We start from the raw sequence: 14,175 nt of genomic DNA, 5'->3' as shown, positions 1-14,175 counted from the left end.
GTCACAATAAGGTGAAGGATAGAGCGGGGCTGTTCCTGACAAATAAAATCACGTACGAGCATGTCTACCTCAACTTTTACTCTAGAATGCGAGTTGATCTTGCTGCCCAGGTGAGATACACTCAAATAACATTATCTGTAATCATTTAAAATCTATTAGGTTCTTGGTAAAAGTGTTGCTTTCGCCATGGAGTACTTTAAGATACCTGAATCAGAGGATCAGTTTCTTTTATTAAAATGTTCGACAAGGCATTTGATTGCCTCAATGTGAGGAGCAGAGACAACGTCAAAGAAAATCGAAGAGCCTATTTTAAACCTGAGGACAAACGACTGAGAATATTTATAACGCATAGTCACATTTGAAGCTAGAAACTTGTACTAAACATGTACCTCTCAGTGGCTGGAAGATAGTTTTCTTGGATATCTTGAGAAATGGGAGCAGCAACTAAAAAAGAGAGAAATTCTGTCAAAATCTGACAGACAACGGATGACTTTGAGTACTGAAACTCTAGAAGGATGGAAGATGACGGGTACGTTCAATTACATAAAAGCGTTTACCTTGAAGATGTCATTTCTTTGTAGTGAAATCGTTCTTCGAAATGCTCCGTTTTTGCTGCAGCTTCCGGGAGCAGAAGCATGCTTCTTGCTCAGCGAGCACTTCCGTCAGGATCCCTTAGAAAGTTATTTCGGCGACTAGCGCAGCAGAGGAGGAAGAAATGACAATCCGTCTGTAAAGCAGTGCGTCGATAATAGTGCCATAATTCGACTTTAGAAGTCAGCAGCACAGAACCCTGTTCGGGAAACTGTCGTCGAAAGTTACGCTTCGTACCAGAAGAAGTCGTCGATAGCAGTCCCGTTCCTAAGCGACGAAAAGTAGACAAGGAGAACAACAAATCGTTGCTTTATTAGGAGATACAAGTATGTCAGTCAATTAGAAGTACAAAGTGACTTTCGAAGAATTGTTGTCGTCTTAGTGCCCTTGTTTCTAGAACGCTTGTACTTCTCTATCAGTGACGACGCTAAAGCAAACCCTCTAATAGCTGTCCATAGTCGAACCATTTCCTTTAGCAGATATATTGCACTCTCTTCATCGGCCACGCAGGCCGAGAGCGAGGTCCACTGCTGCAGCAGCAGCTCGTTCGAGATGACGGCTTGAACAATGTTACTGTCCGCTGATGCAGTCTCAATCCGTTTTTGTAGCAGACTCCGGACGAGGTTTTCCATGGTGACAAAAAGTTCAAAACACTCGTTGCTGACGCAAAAGAGTCTGACTGTGGTTATGATATCTAGCTATCTTGCGATGTAATCGTCGAAGCTTGAAAAAGCGTAATCATGATCATGTTCAATAGACGGACAATGACGTACGGTGTCAATATCATCCATGTCGACGACTAAGCCTATCAAAAAAGAGCAGAATGAAGTCAGCTCTTTCCGATTGAACGCCTGAATACTTCTTTAGCAGCTTCCTAGGAAGAAACCCTGCGGCATAGCGCAGAGCATTCATCTCATTGCCTGTCAACGTCACTCTTTCTTCGATCGACATCTCGTAGTTGCCCGGCTGTCCACACTGCCTAATGCAACAGGTATCAAACATCTTTTGATTCACTGCTGGCGAAAGTAGTCGGTCTCGGAACGGTAATTTGGCTGCTAAATAAATATCAATCCATATTGAATGAAGTCGAGTCATTCGGAGACTTTTGAATGACTAAATGGCATCTTCTCTCCTTTTTGCGCTTGATCGAAACTTTTTGGTGCTGTTGAAGCATCCGAGGATGAGCCTTTGGAGCTCTTGGACCGATTTTCCAACGGATTCCTCCGAAATGCGCTGCAACAATGTCTTCGTGTCTTCACGAAGAAGTTCAAGCCGCGGAACATCCCGATCGACAACCTTATCTGAAATAACCTGCTCCAAAGAGCTCCGAAAGAGATCCATAACTTGCGCATCAGTCATGGAGACATGAAACACAGTCACGTGATAGGGGAGTTTCCTATCCCTCCTTCTCCTTTATCTATGCAGCCACAACTGGGTAACCAACCGCCGCCGGGTCTCCTTAAGGGTCTGCAAGTGGATCATTTCGCGCCGCCGGCTGACCCTGTTGGGCAGCTAGAGCCGCTCGCGAACAATACGGCGTGGTTCGAGGCGCTGATAAAAACCACGCCGGACGACGCCGCCTTTTTTTGCTGGGATACTCCCTGGGCGTAGTCCCAGGGCGCATCGCTGAGAAAATTACCGCACGCGAGTACGTCTATCTTGCCGAGCTGTTTCTCGACAATGCTGAGCTGCTGCGGCGCAGGGCCAAGTGACAATGGCAGTGAAGGTGCTGATTGTAAGGGAAAATGTTCAGAGAAACCAGCAGTGACAAGACCGGAACCTACTCCAGCTGAAGATTAGGCTCGAGGGTCCAGCCTGTGTTTGGTCCCGCGCGCGCTACGCACGGTCCCAAACATCAGGCTGGAACGTCGTGACAGAGGGTGGGGTAGGATTTTAGCAGCATCCAATCACCGGCCAGTATACGAGAATTCGTAGACTCGCCGGTGATTGGCTGGAAGGCCGTAATTGCGTTATTGCGTTGTGATCGCGAGCGTCGCGCCGTAATTGCGTAAGATCGCGGTCGAGCGTTTCCATCACGACGGTCAGCCGGAAATCGGTGTCGAACGGCCCGAACAGTCTTTGGCCTTACCAAACGCTCGACAACGGACTTCGCCAAGTCCCGTTCTCAGCGAGGAACGCCCGCTGGGCGACGGGAGTCGGTGAACCGCCGTTCGTCGACCGAAATGTCCACACGCATCGCGGCGCGATGCGTTTGTTAAGGCCAAAGACTGTTCGGGCCGTTCGACACCGATTTTCGGCTGACCGTCGTGATGGAAACGCTCGCCCGCGATCTTAACGCAATTACGGCGTGACGCTCGCGATCTAACGCAATAACGCAATTACGGCCTTCCAGCCAATCACCGGCAAGTCTACGGATTCTTGTATACTCGCCGGTGATCTGATGCTGCTATAATCTCACCCCACCCTCTGTCACGAGGTTTCAGCCTGATGTTTGGGACAATAATCTGCTCGTTTGAGAAAAACTGGTGTGACACACCAGTCGAGATGATTAATTAAGGCTCATGGCGTGACAATGTCACAAAAATAGCAAGCAACACTGAGGATCGTCGCGACAACAGATATGTTATTTCTGAAAATGTAAACTGAAAGAAATGCCCGTATTTCTGGCGCATTAAATCCTACGTCCTTCTTACGAGTGTGTCATTCAGTTTACATTTGCAGATCGTGAAAAAAATCGCTAGTTGATATATAATTCTGCGAAGTCGCGTTGGAGCTGTGAAAATCGGTTTCCGAATAATGGTTGAAAGCGGCTTGTGATCTGATTCTACAACGATGCTCCTTCTCCCGTACAGGTTTTGGTCAAGTCGGTCGCACGCAAAGACTATTGCGAGTTGCTCTTTTTCGATCTGAGCGTAGTTTCTTTCCGCAGCTGTAAGTGCTTTCGAAGCGTAATGGACCGGGCTTCCCTCCTGCATCATGGCAACACCAAGCCCATTTTGTGAAGCATCGCACGGGATTGTAATTTCGTTTGCCGGATCAAAATACGCTAGAGTTTATGCGGTTGCGACTAGTGTCTGGATCTCTGTCCAGGCTTTTCCGTGATCTCTTGTCCACTTCCAGTCGGTTCCTTTCTTTTCGAGTTGGCGTTGTGGAGCACTTACGTCTGAGAGTCGAGGCAAGAACTTTGCCAAATAATTCACCATTCCCAATATTCGACGCAGGCGTCGGCATTTTTATGATCGCTTCGATCTTCCTTGGATCTGGTGCGACTCCTCTGTTTGCCCACTCGTGGCCAACAAAAATGGCCTCAGTACGTCGAAGTTTGGTCTTCTCCGGGTTGAGTTTTTGTCCCTTCTCCCGAGTTCGTTGTAAGAATTTCGTGAGGTTTGCGTCATGGTCCCTTATCGCGTCCTCCTGGGTGTCCCCATATTGGATGATAAGAAAGTCATCTGCAATAACTTCTACTCCACGTAATCCTTCAATAATTTCGTGCATTCGACGTTGCCATTCCTCTGGTGCATGCAGAGGCAATACCGAATGGCATACGCAACCATTGATATCTTTCTTATGGCGTGTTAAACGTCGTCAATAAACTCAAGTCCTCAGCCGGAAGAACATGCCAGAATCCAGTTTTTGCGTCTTAATTAAATATCTTTCTTATGGCGTGTTAAACGTCGTCAATAAACTCAATTCCTCAGCCGGAAGAACATGCCAGAATCCAGTTTTTGCGTCTTAATTAAATTGAAAAAACTTTTGCGCGGTGCAATAGAGACGAGGTATCGTCGAATGTTGGCAAGGAATAGTGCGACCTCTTTATAACTTAATTCAAGTGTGGCGGGTCCACAAAAATTCGCACTTTTCGGGACGGTTTATCAAACACTACCATTGAGTTCACCTAATCGGTAGGTTCGGTCACTGGTGTGACGACGTTCAGTGCTTGCATTCGGTCAAGCTCTTGTTTCACGGCTTCTTGCTTGGCGTAAGGATTTTTCGCGGTGGTATCATTTGCGGGACTGCATCTTCGCTGATGCTGATTTTATATTCGCCTGGAATAGCTCTTAGTCCTCCAAAAACATCCAAGAAGGGCTTTAAAGACTGGGTCTCGTGCTATATTTTCTTGTGCGGCTGAATTTTTCAATTTCGATGTCGACTTATCCATTTCTTAAAAATCGCCAACTGCTAGATTATTGTTGCTATTCTTAATTTTGATCAAGTTCATGTCATGGCACGCAAGTCGACTTTCTGAGCAGTGATGTCACGACGTCCGGAACGACTATAAACCAAAGTCGATAGGCTTCGTTTTTTCTCGTGATGATTAGCGATGCTGCTCCTCGTGGAATCTCCTTGGCTTTGTTATGCATTACAAGCAGTACTTTTTTCGATGAAAGCTTTTTGCCTGTTGGATCATTCGTCGCGGCAACGTAGTATTTGAACGGAAGTATGTTGCGCGTAGATCTCGTATCGAGTTAGAACGTAATCGAATGTCCCGTCTCCAACGTTGAGAATGTTGCCATAGCGCGCTGTCCTTTTGCGGGGAATTACACATGGACGATCAATCGACAACACACAGAAGTCCGGTACACTTCAATAAGCATAGTGATTCGTTTATGCAAGGCACATGCTGCGTCGGCGTGTGAGATCCTATTAAATACCTGGATTGGCGATGAAAAACTGACTATCGCAATGTTAATTTGACTATGAAATGAAGCACTAACGCAGCGAAAGAGCCTAACGAAAAGGCCAATCTCTTCTGAAATTGATCTTCACATGCCCTAGAGCTTGAAATGTGTCACAGCTGAGAAGGGGCGTCACCTCTTTGTTTACGACGAGAAATGTCGTTAGGTAGGCGTGGTCCTTCCTATCGATTCGTAGATTCGCTTGGCAGTACTACTAGTAAGTGAGCGCGTTAGGTTAAACAAAAGACAGACTATTTTTATCTGTAAAGTTTTTAATTAAACATCTTGTCAAAGCCTAAGAAAAAAATGGAGGTTATATAATTGTTAGCTGCTCCAAATTTTATAAATTTTTCAATAGCTGAATTTTTATTAGTATTGTTAAAACAGACTTTGTTTGATCTGTCATGAAAATTTTGACCCCCCTAAACGAGTGACCCCCGGGTGGGTTTTCCATGGAAAACTCACCCCCCGGGTCATTTTTCCATGGAAAACTCACCCCCCGGGTCATTTTCCATGGAAAAATGACCCCCTGTTAAAAAAAGGGTTCCCCCACCCGGGTCATGAATGAAATCAGAGGTTGCAGCTTTGGAAATTCTTGTCATCGACGAAGCCTCAACCGACAATAATATTGCCATTCTTGAAAGATTTTGTTGTGACATGCAGAAGTCGGACATGTCTCCACAGGTGAAATATAACAGTTCTGTTTTAGATTTTTAATCTAAACATAACAGCTTGTCGTTGGTGATCAAAAAACCTGCAGTAACATTCGAAGTGCGAAGAGGGTGAAGATATGTGAAGACAACCCCTTTCATCAACTCAGTTGGGCATGCGAATGTCCTGGTAAGAAAATTTTCTTTTGAAATTCCGCGTACACTTTCCTTACCTTTCCTGTCTCTCAGGTGATTTCCATTTTGCATGGTAGTGCTTGCGCGTCATTTTTAATTCAGTTTGGGGATCTGAACGCGACAAGGGATCGCTCTGCCATCTCAAAAACGTTGTCAATCGGAAGCATGCAGATAAAGGGGTCAAAGTTTTCAACAACAGAGACGAATTTCTGTCTCACGTTTTCCAGGCCCACCTTAGCCGCAGTTATGTCTTACTTCAAAATTTCGTCAACTGATGAAGAACTATCAGTGTCAGGCCCATTCGAGCAGGTATCTGCGGCCTCCATGGATCGGGACCCCTGGGTGCGTCATCAAAGTCGCGTCATCGGATCGCCTCGTGGAAAAGCACGTGTTTTATCACGTGACGGGCTTCGACCAATCAGTAGCGTGCAGGAGGAATGTCTAATACTGAAGCGTGATTGGTGCGGCTTGGTCATGTGAAGCAGTTGGGTCCAGACTGTGGGTCGAGATGCGAGCGCCCGTATGCGGAGCGCGCGTTAGACCGACCCACAGTCTGGATCCTTGAGACAATACTTACTCATGCTAGATTGCTTGCGCGTGCTAAATAAGCGATCAAACAATTTTAAAGGCTTTCAGAGCATTTGTTGTAAAGATAAAAGAACTTAGCTGTCTTGACAACTGTCAGGTTTGTTTTCTTTGCAGCACAACCAAATCTTCGTGGCAGATGTTATCTAAGCATTTTTTAAAGTGTAGGAATTGTTTGAATTTATTTTATTAATTTTACTAGGTGTTCAATTTTCGTAATACGTTTACGTACACTTTTTGGTGCTTGAGCACTGTAAGGACAGTCCCGGTGACTAAGACCACGCCGTCTCGTTATCCACCCTTCCAAAACGCTCAAGACGCTGCTGTTAGCAGCGTTTATGAAGAAATGGAACAACAAACCAGAAACTATTCACGAGCAACGCGAGCGCACCTATTTCGCTTTGAAGAAATCTCTGTGGGTGAGTTGAGGACCGAAATGGTTGCTCGATCAGTCAATCAATCGATGAATCCATTTATCGATAGTCAATGCTCTTATTTTTACTGTCGCGCCAAAAAGAGTGCAAGAAACTTACGGAGAGTCGTTTTCAAAAAGCCTGCAATATACGTTGGCCTGAAGCGACGACAGTTCTACAATGACTGTACCCACTCAGACGCAACGGGCGGGTCATTCGCGTTCATAATCAGCTTAGAAGATTGGAAACATCTTGTGATAAAAGTAACATTAGCGTTGGAGTGATAACCGTTCCTTCCACCACTTTAATGGCTCTCCAGCGCGTTTGCAAGTAATATTGTATTGCAAGCGTATACCTTTAGTAATTAAAGACTTCAGATTTCCTGGCCTGAAGCAAGTGTAAGCTCAAACATAGCAATTTTTGTTAACTAGCGCGCAGAATTTACGTCACTAAAAGCACGTGTTGTCCGGATGCAGTTTTTAGTTGCTCGTTTGTCTTTTTACCTTCTTCTTTATCAGAGAAAGTCAAAGTCTTCAGAAAGTATGTTATAGCTGTTCTTTCGACAAAGCTTATGCAGAATTCGTGTCGCGAATTTGGCAAAAAAAACAACGCTTCTGTCATTCTCCTTTCTTACCGTATTTAAGAATTTTTAGTTTATCGTCGAAAACCGCTACAACACCCCCACACTGTTGAAAGCGATGTGACGCCTGAACACCAAATTAGTGCCTGCTACTGCAGTCGAAGCCGGTTTAATGAATTGAATAGAAACCCGATTAGTGGAAAAGTCGAATATCTCGAACGCTACAATAGAGATCGCTGCGGAAGCGCAGAAGAAAAAAGGCAGAGACGGGAAAAGAAGAGAAGTTCAGGAGGCACTAGCGATGTGGCTTGACCAGAAAATTCATCAAGGGGCATAAGAAACAGGTTCCATTCTGAAAGAGAATGCGAAGATTTTGCAAAAAAAGGGGAAGGTTTTCGTTCCTTCAGACGAGTGAGTGGCTGTCTTCGTCAAAAAACGTTACAACATTGTCTGCCGAAAACAGCGAAGAGTTCAGCTGATCATAGAGCCGCTGAATTCTGGTTCAAAGAACGATTGCCTGAAATTCAGTTTTCCCTTCTCTCCCGCAGACATCTACAACACAGACGAGACGGGTCTGTACTTTCGTGGTTTGCCCGACAGAAGTCACACATCGGCGAAATATAAGTTGTCTGGCTGCAAAGTTCCCAAGAAAAGATTCACGGTCCTTGCCTGCTGTAACATGGATGGCTCGCACAAGCTTCCCTTGATGATGATTGGGAATGTAAACCACCCACGCTGCTTTTCGAAAAATCTTTCGAAGCTGCACTTACTTTACAAAAACTGAAAAAATGCTTGGTTGACATCTGACAATAGTTAAAGCTTTCGTGAATCTGGCGATGCGCTTATTCCGATAGCGATAACAGTCACCAGCACACCTCCAAAGAGACAGAGACATGACACAAAAACACTTCCGTGAAATTAGGACACTACTAAAATTAATCAATCTTTTTTCTAAGACGCAGACGGCAATACAGTCGGATAAGCCTCGTACGCACAAAGTTTACAGCGATATAGCGAGCTTTAGATTTTGGAAGTTCATGCTGATTAGCACTGTAATTGATTTAGTGACGGGGCGTTTTGGAGAGTGCAGGTAAGCCCAATTTGCCAAGGCTCAATTAAAGCTTAAAGGATACATTGCAACGGCGCAGTAACGTTGATTGGCCATGCAGACCTGATAATTGATTTTCTTCTGATATTGCTGTCTGTAGCGAAACGAAAAATTTGTGCATTTTACAATGGTTTCATAACTTTTATTGCAAGTTTGAAAGCATGGCTACAGGTACTTGTAAAATAATTAACTGAATCGGTTCGATTCCGAACAAGTGCAGGCAGATTCACATCTAAATCTTCGTAAAACACCTGCTTCCAAGACCCCTCTTTTCTATAGCCGGATCATCCAAAAAAGTCTAACGTAATAAGAAATTTAATAAATTTTTAAATAATAGACAAATTTGTTTAACAACGTAAACGATTGCAGTTTTGCTTTTGCCAAATCCGTTTGGCTAGCACGTGTAGCTTCCGTTGTCGTGCGCTCTGTTTTAAAGAAAGAGCGGGTAAAGCGTTATTTAAATTAATAAAAAATATTTAAAAAAAGTAAAACATATTGCAAATATTTGACAAACCAATGTTTTTGGCATAGAAAAACTAGCGTTTGAAGTTTTTTTCACAAGTTTAATTTTGAAAAAACATTTTTCTTCTATACAGCGATTTTCTTACCTGATAGTAATGTCGCTAAAAAGAGATTTGAAGAAGCTCAGAGGATATTAAATGAATGCATTGCTACAGATCGTGATGCATCTCACTTCTGATTCCACTAGGAATAAATAAACATAACGGGCACGTAACAAATAGCTTTATCAAGGAAATGCAGTAAAGGAGCACGTTGGGTTTTTTCGCTCGCAGCACGCAAACCTATATGCGAGCTAATAATGAGCCTCTTGACCGAAGGGGCAGACGTTTTTGCGGAAAATGAGGTATGCTCACTAGCGTTGTTAGGCAGTTTGATGCACTTAAGCTTTTTCTAAAAAAGGAGAAAAAGATAATTATAGCGTGCTGAGATGTTCGGGGATCACATGATGGCTCACGAGAGATACATAAACTGGCCTTCGTATGGGCTAGTGCATTGTTTATTTTAGAAAGCTTTTTCAGTTCAAGCAAGCTCCGAAGTAGGCGCAAGACATCGTAAAAATGTAACTTGTGTTTTTCTGTCTGACAATCTGCACTGTTCTCTTAGATAAATTTCCGAGCGATAGTGACAAAGTTACATAGGACGACCTCAAGTACTTTGCTTATGCTAGAGCGTCAAAGTGGGAAGAGATCGGATATGAACTCCTCTCAAGATGCGATAACAGATATAATTGTAAATCAGCGCCTGATGGCAACAATTTGTAAACTAGTGAAGGCATTTGGTCACGCAGACATTTCCACAACCTACGTAGAAAAAGATGGTCAAGAATGTTTTAGACATTGTTTTCTAACTACTGTCTCTACTTTTTTACCGGAAAGATCAGCCTGCTTTCCTCATTTGTATCGAGGATACTTTGTAAGATACAGTTGAAGGGCGCAGCTATTACTACACTTAGGACTTCTCTGCTAAGTACAGATACCGTAATAGTTACAACAGAGCCATACTTTCTGACCTGCTCGTATTATGTATTCGTATGTGCACTAGTAGGCGGAGAATGTTAAAGTAGAACTGTCATTACATCAACAGAAGACATAATGTAGAAATTGGCAGCTTACAAAATAACCTTTGCAACAACATAAATAAAATATGAGTCCTAAGAAAGACGGTGACCAGCACGAAAACTTCTGCTGGAAATGAAAGGTACTCGTTCTGTATGTGACGAGAACAACCGGATTTTTGATGATCGGTTTACAACATTAAAACTGCCTGACAAAAGTTGAAAAGACGTGGAGAAGTTGACGACGGGGAGAAAAAAAACGCAAACTGCAGACGAGCAGTAAAGTCGAGCTTTGAGCACAAAAGGGCCTTGACCAATTATATCGAGCATAATAGGTGGCCACGACGGATTTCTCAATCGTCGCGCCGCTCAAGAAAATCAGACGCGGACGTCGACGAGATATCGTTTGCGATGGATCCAAAAATGATTAATGCAAGCACTGAGCGGATGACTGAGATTATATTTGTCAATTGAGGAACATAAGAAAGTAATGAGGTTTATATGCTAACCCTAACCCTACACGCTAACCCTTCCCAGTTCCCACTAACCCTTTTCCCAAAACAACAGTCTGGTCAGACACTTGTTCACCCGGTTTGTTACAGTTTTTTAGCCCGGCAAGCCAGCACAGACATTTCGTATCTTCAAAATTAAGTGGAAGATCAAGTTAAAACCGCTCTAGAGGAAGACGTGGTCCAATTTCACAAGAGGGTTATTCGCCGAGTCAAAAGGCCTAGACATTTTGACTTTTCCTCCGCTACAGTACATGCCCTTTGCCTCTCGTCTCCACATAAGAGCTTTGCAATGCGGGCACTGAATATGCATTGCGCCTACGTCGTTCGGAGTAGGACCGACTATGTGGTATCTAAAATAAGATAATGATTACGGCCAAACAGAATATGTCGATCTACCTGTATGGAAGAGGAGCATTAGGCCTATCTCGTCTTTCGTTCTTGCCGCGGTCGTTGTTTGTAATCCTGGCATTGCGCCTTGGCTGATTGCGCGCACTGACGTCGTCGTCGTCGCCGTCGTCGCCGCCATCGTCGTCGCCGCCGTCGCCGTCGTCGCCGTTGTCGTCGCCGTTGTCATCGCCGCCATCGTTGTTGCCGTCGTCGTCGCCGCCGCCACCGCCGCCGCCGCCGCCGTCGTCGTCGTCGCCGTCGTCTCCGTCGTCTCCGCCGCCGTCGTGTTCGTCATCGTCGTGTTTGTGGCCATCGCGGCTGTCGTCTTCGTCGTCGTGGCCGTCTTCGTCGTCGCGGCGAAGAGAGGTGGGTTTAGGGGAAGGGACAGAGCGGTGGGTAAAAGAAATGGAAGGGGTCCTAGAAGAAGAACGACGGGTTAAAGCAGAACGGTGGGTGAAAGAAATGGAAGGGGTCGTGGAAGAAGAGCGACGGTTTAAAGCAGCGTCATCATTGGCCTTGCGCTCAGACGACGGCGGAGAAGAAGTTTCAGAATCGGGCAGACGAATCTTCTTGCACGGCGTGTCGGCAACGCGTCGTCCAATTGCGGACTTCGGTTGTTCGATAACAGTTTCGTTCGCTTGCGCTTGCAGAAATGCTTGCATGAATCGAGTCGACAACTTTCGCGTCGAAGCATTCAAAAAATAAGCAGACATGTAAAGCCCGGATGTGGTCATTGAGAGCAACTTTATGGCGCGTTATCCGTGCCAAAAAGGCACTCTTGCACTTCAGCCGGTTTCTCATTTCAGCTCTGGAGAAGACGGGATATGAGCTGATGCAAACGACGGGATATGGCAAAAGGGAATTCAAAAGAATTGGTGATGTGTGTGGCGCGGATGTCTTGAGAGCGGCTTTGGGGCAGGCGAAGTGCTACCTACATACGACCGCTCATCAGCGCCATTGATCTCACTCCTGTGAAGAAAGAACAAGATAAATCAAAATCGGTAAGAGTCTTACAACCTTAATTATTAAACAGCGCTGTTTTTTGTATTGAAAAATTTGAAAATAGATTACAGTTACATGTCCTCACTGCGATATTTCCAAACCGATGTCCGGCATCAAGAGCCATGTTCAGGAGTGCTCTGTGCGTCCTCGGAGGCACGTTGCTCATCAACCCCATTCAGTACGGTTTTATGTTGGAAATTCTTCTAGTGACCTCGGCAACAGATCAGACGACAGCTTACATAATATCAGCGTTGATAGCTTTGTTAACATCACAAGTATCACGCTACCCCGACATGAAGGACAAAAGAAAAAAAAGCGCTTCGCCAAAACCGGCAGTTTCTGCGTCCGAGGACGATAAACTACAGCAGTAAATGATCGATTATTTTGCTATGTAACAATCATCTCTTTTCATAGAGTTTGTAGCATTGATTTGACAAAGAGCGAGCAGGACAACCTTTTTGAAGCGAATGACTTTGTAGATGACTTGCTGGACGCTGATTTGAGAGAGGTTGACGCTGTTATCTACGCGACACAGAACTAACTTTCTCCTTTAGTGGAGAGAAACTAGAGAGCAGCAGAATATGGAGTATGAAGCTTCACTAAGACAAGACGAACGGAAGGTAAATTGTTCTAAAAGAGATTAATACATAGTACCGCTAAGGATGCATATACTAGGACATGAAAAAGCGGGAAAATAAAGAAGATGGAGCTGTTCGTTTTGCTTGCTATTTAGTTAGAAGTATGTGTATAAGTCATGTCTATTTAGCGTTGTGCCAGCTTGAAGCAGCTCTTCTCTGCTCTTCTCTCCTCGCAACTAGAAGACGAGGAGTACGACATCATAACCGTCAAGGTCACATTTCCTGATTCTGACACTGAAATTCGGAAGTTCACATTCGAATCATTGTTTCAAGTACGCCACAAAATGCACATTTGAAGTTAATGGCATAAATATTTACAGGAAATAGTGATTTGGATTGAAACACATTCTTCCATTCCTGATCCAATATACGTCGATGTACTAAACGCTAGCGGCCGGCGTCCAACGGCGATTAGCATTGACACCGCCTTCAATTGCAATCTCGGCGTTGTGTTTGGCGGGAAAACTAGCGTAAAAATCATTGCAGTCCGACAAGCCAGTTGAGGTTGCTTAGTGGCAGTTTTTTAGCCTATTTGAACCAATCTGACATTGTCACTTAGGCAATTAGTCAGTTAGTAGAAGGAAAATCTTCATCGTCAAATGTCACAGATGATGTCAGGTACAATTAATAAGGACACAACTTATTACAAAAGTGTATTTCTTTGAGTCCACTCGTAGTCTTACATCCATTGCTAAGGACGATGCAGTGACAGTGCCCGTTCTGAGAGAGTCTGTCGTGCAGGATGCATTTCGGTATTTGAGGCGCAAAAAATTCAATCTCAGGAATAGATTTGCCGTAAGTTTATCCTTTTTCCAAAACACATTGTATTATTCAAACCAGATCAATTTCCTGGAGTCCGCTATAGATACGGGCGGGCAGCGGCGCGAATTCTGGAGACTTCTGGCTAAAGACTTTTCTACGACCATCTTCCAGGGCACAGAGACGAAAAGGGTTCCCATCGTGAACACGGAAATGCTATCGGGTATAAGTTCATTTTCATGTAAAAGGCCTAGTTCTATTTCACCTGTAACAGAAAGGAGAGTTTCAATGGGAGCGGTTGTAAGGCCGCCAACAGGTTAAATGAGTTGGATGAATCGACTTCGCATCGTGTAGGCAAACCCGCCTGCATTCTTGCTGTTGGCGGTGGAGTAGAAACTGGCCGGGAAAGAAATGACAACGATGGCCGTTCTGTAGAACGGTACGATCCTGTTCGGAACGCTTGGGGCATCTTTCCATCATTGAATGATAGTCGTTTCAACGCGGGAGTGGTAAAAGCGTTTGGGAGTCTTTACGCGCTCGGT

The sequence above is a fragment of the Oscarella lobularis genome, chromosome 6, assembly GCF_947507565.1.
Source record: "Oscarella lobularis chromosome 6, ooOscLobu1.1, whole genome shotgun sequence".
In the NCBI taxonomy this organism is placed as follows: Eukaryota; Metazoa; Porifera; class Homoscleromorpha; order Homosclerophorida; family Oscarellidae; genus Oscarella; species Oscarella lobularis.
The sequence above is the reverse complement of the archived record's forward strand: the minus strand, read 5'-3'. Positions refer to the sequence as shown.